This window comes from Carcharhinus amblyrhynchos, chromosome 19, assembly GCF_965287045.1.
Source record: "Carcharhinus amblyrhynchos chromosome 19, sCarAmb.v2.hapA, whole genome shotgun sequence".
NCBI lineage: Eukaryota > Metazoa > Chordata > Chondrichthyes > Carcharhiniformes > Carcharhinidae > Carcharhinus > Carcharhinus amblyrhynchos.
Genome location: NC_137342.1, coordinates 23,419,428 through 23,428,951, shown reverse-complemented (window position 1 = coordinate 23,428,951; position 9,524 = coordinate 23,419,428). Strand labels below are relative to the sequence as shown.

The window sequence follows — 9,524 nt, the reverse complement described above, 5'->3', positions numbered from 1 at the left end:
TCGCTGGTGAGGATGCTCACTGGTGAGGTTGGAAAGGTAAGTGAGCCCAGACAATTACATGCCAGGCTCACTTACCTGATATTAAAGTGATCTTTTATATATGTTTAATCAGCCTCACACCAGCAGAACAGGGCTGGCAATATTGGGAGAGGTGAGAAATTGGGCATGATTTCAGGCTTAAATTTTCACCTCTTGCTTGTATCTCCCACCTTACTACACTACTCAATTAGTGCAGCGAGGTGAAAAAAAATCCATCCCATATTTTCACTTTACCCACTGCACTCCATTTAACCATCTGATTGGCCATTCCTTCCAAATTCAAGGTAAAATCTATACAATCCCATTGAAACAAATCTACCTCTTCCACAACTTACAGATGCTACCCGAGCACAGAAGTAATCTCAGCACTTAAAATTATCCTTAAAAAAATTATATTTCATGTGGATTTTCTCCTGAAACCTTTTGAAGTATGTAAATTATTATTAAGCATGTTCTCAATAGGCTTTTCATTTTATGCAAAGCTCTTTACAATTGCTGGTTACAATTACTTTCTTTGCAATGCAAAGTTGTATGTTGCTTTTGCAGATGTGTTTTGTCCTTCATTGTCTGAAAGTAACCTAGATCCTTGCTTAAACTAGCACTGCGCAAAATAGCTGACTATACATTTAATGTGGAGGCATTAAATAATCTGAATTAGTAAAGTTTGTGTGTTGAATCAACAGTTTCAGAGTTCCTTCTATCTGATGTGGTTTTAATGATATAAAACAGATAAACAGAACTCGTTTCATGATTGTTTTTGCTTTTTGTTGTTAGTGGAAACACTTGGTGGGGACAAACATTTATCATAATTAACCGTTTATCGCTGAAAGCAGAGCTCCCCTTTTGAAGAAAAATCTATGGTTCAATATTCACCTTCATGTCAAATATGGTAATTTGAACTTGGTATCTGTTTAAAGCACCCAAATATGCAAAACAATGATTATTTCATGTTGAATTACTGGTATGTGAGAGAACAATCTGTTTATACTGTCTGAACTTTTGCTTAGATTAAGATTGTTCACTCTTTAATAAACAAATAGCGGATCTTAGTAACCCTGCTAAAAGATTATTTGAATTGATTTGCCGGCTGTCAGGCATAATCTACTGCGCAACAGTTGACCTTCTTCTAGGCATTGTACCTATCTGCACACAACATTAACTGAATCTATTTTCTCTAAGATCAAGTGTAGTTTCTGTACTTCGCTTCTCGGCCTTTTGGCTAAGATCAAGTGTAGTATTGACATGCTGCACTTGGTTGAAGTCATTAGGTTACATTTTAGCTTCATTTGAAGCAATTTTTTAAAGCAGCATCTCGGCCTTTTGGCTAAGATGCAAATGAGATCAAGCCTTGGAGGAGGAGCTACACCTACTTCAATCAGCTTGGATCATGTAGATCAAGCCCAGGACAGGAGGTGAGAGCCCTGTCTTGTCAGCTTGGATCGGGAATGTCCCAACTTGTTGGGACTCTGAATTGGCTTTAATTTGACTTGATTGGATTGGAATAGAGTAAACAAAAAAAAATGTGTAATGGAGGAAATGAATGCAAAAGTAGTTTTAAAAGCTATTTCTCTTTTGTTACGAAAGGCAGGATTTTCCAGCCATGCTTGCCCCAAAACCAGAAAATCCCGAGGTCAACAGGCCTTTGCTTGGTCCACCCCCATCTGGTACTATTCTCATGGCTGGTAGGACAGGAAAATTCTGGTCTAAATCTAACTACCATGCAAACTTTGTGTCCTTTCTCCAAGGAGTCTGTGTTCATCTCAACTTGTGGCTGTGTAGCTGTGAAAGTATCCTTGTTACTTTCTGAAATAACTCCTCAGGAGTCCCTTCACAAGATTCCCTAACTTAATTCCACGCCTAAGAGTGCTCCAGGTACAAAGTCAGAATCTGGAGAGTCAGTGGGCCCCATTTTACCATTTTGATTCTAAGTGCTTGGCAGACTTGAAACTGGGAATGTTTCAGGTCTGACTCTTAGACCTGTTTGAGGCGCCCCCATATGCACTTTGCCTGTAAAAATGTCAGCGATTCTGAATCACGCTGCACAAGGCTGTGGGTGGGGTTTAATGTTCCCGAAACCCTGCAGCTCCAATCGGCACCTCCAACTGTGCATGTGCAGAGAAAGAAATGTTAGAATGCTGCTCCCCTACCACATCCCTCCCGGGCTGGATAATGTCTCCCCCGGCCCCACAGTCATTCCCCCACCCCCACAACATTACCGACCCCATTATGCCCCCCACACCTCCACCACCTAGACCAATCACGGGCCCCTCCCTTCCTCCCCTCCCACTGATCACAGGCAGAGTGACAGGGGACCCCCCTACCCATCCACCCCACCGACCTCAAGCAGAGAGCTGTCTGATGCTCGGCACTTAGCTCCTCACTAACCCTCACCTGATAAAGTCAGGCATGTGGCGCTCTATCAAGTTTTTGCTCCCGAAAATGGGCGCAAGCAATGGTAAAATCGAGCCCAATAGCCTTGACACTACATGTACAGGTGAGGCTCCCTGACTGAGCAGGCATTCATTACCTCAGTCAGGGAGATCATTCTCCAAGATGCCAACCTCATGGGCCTTGTTGCAATCACTACACTTTTTCTCCGCTATACTGACTCATCCAGTTTAAGACTTCCAAATTTTAAAGTACAGGGAAATCATATTGAGTCAGATTCAGATGATACAAAGTTTGGATTGCATTGAATTTGTCAACCACTCCTGCCATCAGAATAGCAAATCTCATAGAACAATGGCCACGATAAGCTGAAATTCCACACTGGTAACTTTCAATTAGCTGAACTTGGCTAAGTTTGTCACATGACCGTGCCGACCAGACTAGACAAGAGTGCAAAGTCATGGGGTGCTGGGCTTGCCAACATTTGAGATTGAAATCTCCCTGAGAAAGTTGTCAGTCGGAGATTGGGTTCAAAGAGGTTATGACAGCACAAGGCATTGAGAATGGTGAGTGGGGTGAGACCAACCAATGTGATGACAAAACATTTCTTGCTCACTTGTGGCATGCTGGCATGGAATTTTCCGCAGAGACAACTATGGACATTTACGCAGTGGTGGGTAATGCTCTACGCTGCACCACAGAATTGACAGATGATGCAATCAAAATGTCTGAGGAGACTGATGACCCTGAAGAGTCTGATTCCTGCCTTCTTGCCTCAGCAGAAAAGATTGTGGAGGTATTCCAGAGCTAACTTCCAACATTTTTCATTGCAAAGCTTTGGCCTTTTACAAGCTGTGAGGAGATTAAATACTTTTTCAGACTCTGACTGCTTAACTGCATTTTTGTTTAGGATTTGAATCTGTTATTTTTAAATTTGGCCACTTTTGTAGGCATATCAGGAATTGTGAGCCAGAAATTCTGATCTACAGGGGGTCGAAGTCTAAAGGTACTCTAGAAAATACACTGAGGAATCCCCAGGGGTCCCCACACCAGGGCTGCATGGAAATATCCCAGGAGTTTTAAACTTCTGATGGGCAATTAGCCTTCATTGGGAACCATCCAATTCCTTGATTTAAATCAGACTTCAGTGGTTCCTACTTGCTTTGCAGAATTGTTACCCAGGATAGGTTAGAAAGATTAAAACAACTTCTAACTCTTGTAACAATACGACCAATCTGATCCCCCAGCCCTTCACTGCACCCACTAATTATCCCAGCACACAACTCCACCCCAACCCTCTCACTACACAGTGAATATTACCCCACATTCTCAACACCTTCCCGCCACCTTGACTACCTCCTGATTCCACCTACCGTCCCATGCTCCCCATTACTCACCCAACACCAAATACACTTCTGACATCCTGCTTGCCCCTCCCACTCTCAGATTACCCTCCTAACCATCCAACGATTCCCCCACACACCCTCCAGTCTTCCCCCTGAAATCCCAACTACTCTCTTTTCTAGTTGTCAACCCCCCCATTACTGTACCAACCCCCAACTAACTCCTCAACCCACAACTCCCCCACCCTCTGACTACTCTCCCAATTCCCCCCACCCTTTCCTGGCCATTTGACCCTGAACCTCCACCACCAGTCCCTCTCTCCTTCCTCCCTCCCCCCCACCACACACACACACACACACACACACACACACACACACACACTCTCCAACCACCTTAACTCCTTTCTCACTTAACTCATACTTTTACTTTCTCCCTGACTTCTCAAAGTGACTAGGACTTTTGAATTTACCTGTCCAATGGCAGGTAGTGCTCTAAAAAAAAGGTGCAGTGGTTTCTGCTGCACTGGACCAAAAGGACTAGGGAACCAGGTAATGATGCACATTTCTCAACAAGTCTGGGTCGGAAGGCCAGGCTAGAAATGTGCAACTCCAAACGGAGGTAAAGAGAAAGGAGCAAAGCAGTAATTTGACAGTGCTTTGCCTCCGCTCGAAAGGCCTGGGCCACGGAGATACATTTAGGTGGAATGGGATCACCCAGCTGCCGTGAAGCTTCACTTAACACAAATTTGTAGGCAGATCTCCCTGGGATTCATCTTATTGGGATTACAATAGTTGAGGGGGGACCAGATTGTCATCTCAATAGTGAGAACGTCACTGAATGCTTTGAATCCAAAAATGTGGGAGTTAGGTTGACCGACCATGCTAAATTGCTCCTTAGTCTCAAGAGGATTAGCAGTGTAAATATATGGGATGGGACAGGGCCTGGGTGGGATTATTGTTAGTACAGGTTCGATGGGCCAAATGGCCTCCTTTCGCATTGTAGGAATTCTGAGATTCTATGATTCTACTCATCTCCATTGGAAAACTTGCTGTCTACAGGAGCAACTGAAGAATTGTGGCATTGACAGTTTGAGTGGATTCATTTCCTGTCATCTGCGAATTGCATGGTTGCAGAAAATGTCCTGTTTCCACATGAGCAACAATTGGGCGTATTATTGTTAAATGGCTGATTAGTTCCTTCTTCCTTAAGTACATCTATGTGTAAGCTTTTATGTGAATGCATCTTGCTACAATTTAGTTGGTACGTAGGATCTGATGTCAATCAGACTGGCCTGTGAAGTTTCTTCTTTTGTTCGGGGGAAATTCTCAAAGCAAAACAAAATCACAATCTGATTATCTCTCATCTTCTCCTGGTGCCAGTTGTCAGATTCATTTGCCCTCTCTCTGGAAAAGTGCTTTGGTGACATTTTTAAAGCAGACATTCCTTTACTCAACACATAAATAGATTACTTTCTGCCCAGATTGTTCTGGCTACATTTAAAAAAAACAGGGAAGCTACAATTACCTAGGACACTGGCCATGTCCATTAGATATTGGGGTGAATTTCTTCACCATTTTTGGTGCACTTACTGTACAGGAATGTTGCAAGATGTACGTAGTGGGAGGATGTAGGTGGCAGCTTCTTCCATTACTTGTGGCTTTTGAAATGCTTGTCCCAAGTTTCCTTGCAGATTTTGAGCTTATGATCTGCCCATCAATTTTCCATTGACACAGCCAATGTTTTTGCTGCTCCAGTTGCCCTATGTTTGCATTCCTCATAACTCTGGAATAAGCTACACTAAGTATGAGTTGCTGTATCTGTCAGGCTTAGCTGATGCAAAGGGGCACGAGGAATCTTTGACACTGAAGAGCTGGGAGGTATTCAAATGCAGATTTCTGCAACTGGGATTTTATTTTTCTGTGTACAGCAACCTGCGCTTGTTTGTCACTGAATCACAGTCGCCGGGAGATCATTGGATCATTCTTTCGACATACTCTCTCGCACAGTCAAAGGTTCTCAGTGAACTCTGCTTCTGTCACCTTTCCAATAAAGCTGTGGCAGCAGAAAGGCAGCAACTCCAAGTAAATTAATAGACAGATTAAGATTTTATGTTCTGCATAGCAGGAGGTTGGCTGTGAACTGCTAACAGGTGGGAAACCGTTCTTGTTTCCTTGCAAAATTTATTTAGCCCAATTTCAATTCTGACTAAGCTTTGAATGCAATTTCCCAATGATGCAAGGCTCTAATAAGTCCTCAGGAATCAATGCCTCACAACATGAGCATCTCTCGGAAATCCCCTTTGCGTCACTCAATGTGGAGTGTTTTCCTTGTGGCTGTTCCTAAACATTCTATACTCAATTGTCTCTGTCTTCTACAGATGCACTATGGCTTTCTATCTTACCGTCCTGTCAAGCTGGAGTTCCCAGTAAAAGGCTTTCTACATAGCAATCCTTCCCTGTTTCATTAAGGATCTGACATGGAGAGTGTTGCGCACATCACCGGTCCAATGCAATTTCAACAGTTTCACAGATCCCATAAGACCATAATACCATAAGATAGAGGAGCAGAATTAGGCAATTCTGTCCATTGAATGGCAGAGCATACTCAATTATGGCAGATATGTTTCTCAACATCATTTTCCTGCTTTATCCCCATAACCTTTGATCCCCTCACCAATCAAGAACCTACATATCTCTAAATAAAATACACTCAATGACTTGGCCTCCATAGCTTCCTATGGCAATGAATTTCACAAATTCACCACCCACTGGCAGAAGAAGTTCTTCCTTATCTTGCAGGCTGGCAACAGTATTTGGATTTCAGATTGACAATGAGTGTTAGAGGATGTAAACTTTTTTTCTATTATTTGACATTGCTGCTGTTTGAATTTTGGCTGTGCTAGAATCCCACATTGTTCATCCTTAGCCACCCAGTATTGATAGGAATGGGCAAGACAAAGGGCTTCCATGTGGAACTATTCATGTGCTTGGTTAAGGTGACCATCAGTAACACCAGACACCAGGCTTTGTGTGTTTGAGGATACCATTCGGCATTATAATGGCTTCTTCCATGGCAATGTCACACTTGGTTATCTGTGGAGAGGGATCTGCTTGTACACTTGAGCCCTACACACCTTGTGGACACTGGAGGCATTGGAGTGCACTGTCAACACAGACAATATTGTGATATTGTATACATGCCAATATAATGTTGTGATATTATATATATGCCAATACAAATTATGTTGTGATGTTGTATACATATCAATACAAACCATGTTGTGACATTGTTTACAAGCCAACACAGACAATGTTGTGATATTATACACATGCCAATACAAACTATGTTGTGATATTGTACAATGCCAATACAGATAATGTTGTGATATTGTATACAAGCCAATATAGACAATGGGTGGGGGGAAAGGGGATAAGGGGCCGATGATCAGGGAAACTCGTTAGAGTTTAGAAGAATGAGGGGAGATCTCATTGAGACGTATAAGATGATGAATGGGATGGATAGGATAGAGGTGGAGAGACTCTTCCCGCTCAAAAAAGACAGTAGGACTAGGGGGCACAGCCTCAAGATAAAGGGGAGGCGGTTTAGAACGGAGTTGAGGAGGAACTTCTTCACTCAAAGGGTGGTGAATCTCTGGAATTCTCTGCCCGTTGAAGTGGTGGAGGCTGCCTCGCTAAATATTTTTAAGAAGCGGGTTGATGGGTTCTTGATAAAAGAGGGGATTAAGGGTTATGGGGAGAGGGCGGGAAAGTGGAACTGAGCCACGACAGATCAGCCATGATCTTATTGAATGGCGGGGCAGGCTCGAAGGGCTAGATGGCCTACTCCTGCTCCTATTTCTTATGTTCTTATGTTCTTATGTTAAAAGGGAAGAGGAAAGGGTTGTTGATCGCAAGGGGGAGTGGTTGGGGTCAGAGTGAGTGCTAGGCAGAGGGGGTTTATACATATTCTTCTCAGTGCATCCTTTAAAGATGGCACGCCAATCTCTGTGCAGTAGGGGGTTGCCAGCACATTGGGCCTTTGCTGCCCTGCATGACAGCCTGAAACACATCTTGATTTTCTTTTGAGAGTCTCATAAAATCTGAAGAGAAAACCAACCAGTTTCTTTGGAGAGAAACACAGTGATTTTCTTGCCAGGAACAACACTGCCATTTTTGGATAAGATTTTGCCCATAGTTTTTATGGCCTTTCATGCTTTGTACATGTAAAATTTCAGGGTGGCTGGAGCCTAATTCACCCCCACTGGAAAGTACATTCACCATTCACAATTTCACCATTTGCGAGGTTTCATGGGAACATGATTCCCCTGAACAGAGAGGGTCTATATCGCATCCATTAACTTCATGATTGTGCTAAAAGTGAGCCAGGCACATACTAAAAAGGGGTTAATAACAGAATGTGGCGATGCTACAAAAATTAAATAATTTCTGGCCATGGACCAACAACTCACCTTGCACATCTATTGGCTGTTTTCCAAGATTTTAACACTAAATTGGATAAAATTAACTAGATTCTAAACAAAATAACAGGTATATATGGTGAAGCTCCTAACTTTGCTTTGTGTTATGCTTTCTTTAAAAGCAGTAATCAAAAGATGACCTCCAGAGATAGTGTGCAGAATGAAATAATTAGAAGAAGAAAAGAGAGAATACTTTCTTTTTTCCTAGGAGACACATGCGACACACAGGGCTTACACTACACTTTGATGATAATAGAATTTGATCCTCTGGGACTAGACCAGGTGTTTGGTCCACATTGATGTTAAATTTACCATTTCAACAGAATTGCTGTCATGCATGAGTCTTGGAATTTGATGAGCTATATCCATCTCAATTTCACCTCTTCTTTATTTTTTAAACAAATCATCTGGATTCAATTGAGCTAGCAGGTGGATGGATGATGGCACAGGCAGCAGCTAAACAAGGTTATATCGTAGCTTCTTTCGAGAATGCACAGGGTGAATTCCAATATTTTGATTTCTCTGGGATGAAGGTGTCAAGTATTGCGGCCTCAATCCATATTACGAAACTCAAAAATATATATAAAAATTACTTTTCAGCGACACGGGCCAATTGCGCAGTAACTGGATTGTAAATATAAACAGAAAATGGTGATAACACAAAACAGGCCAATCAACATTTGTAAAGAGGAACGGGCAAGTTTGACATATCATATACTCTTCAACAGAGTGAAATCAGGAAAAGATGAGCACACATTTTAGTAAAGTTATTTAAATAGAGAGAAAAGGTGGGAGACGGCACAACGGATGAGCTAATCACAAAATGGGTGTTAATATGGAGTTGAATGTTCTATAAACTGAAAGCTATTGAATGAAATCAAAGACCCTTACCGTGAGATGAAAGAAAAGCTTTATAAAGTCCAAAATCATATATCTAGTTAAAGAATGAAAAGACATGTTGTAGGATATTCACACCAAATATAAAAGTAGTGAGAAATAAGGGAAATGCAAAGAAAAAAAAGTTGTAAAATGGCAATGAAATGGGGACAGAAATTTCTGTTTAACTTTAATCCCAAAAAGTGAGAATATAAAGCAACATCACAGTTGCAGACCATTTTGCTGCTGTACTGCATTGAAGAATACTTGCTTGTTCAGTTGTTTAGTAGTACAGAACTTGAGTATTGCTGAATAAAAAGAGATGTACAGCGATATTTCACAGCCTCCGTGCTGCGTGTTTCCCTCTGGAGGGAAGTGGTGTGTTGCTTGCTAGCAGCAG

General features: G+C 42.1%; 1 pseudogene; it reads left to right on the top strand.

The window, feature by feature from the left end:
• The first annotated feature begins 1,238 nt into the window (after positions 1-1,238).
• LOC145355668 (U2 spliceosomal RNA) lies at positions 1,239-1,380 on the top strand (annotated as a pseudogene).
• The last annotated feature ends 8,144 nt before the right edge of the window (positions 1,381-9,524 follow it).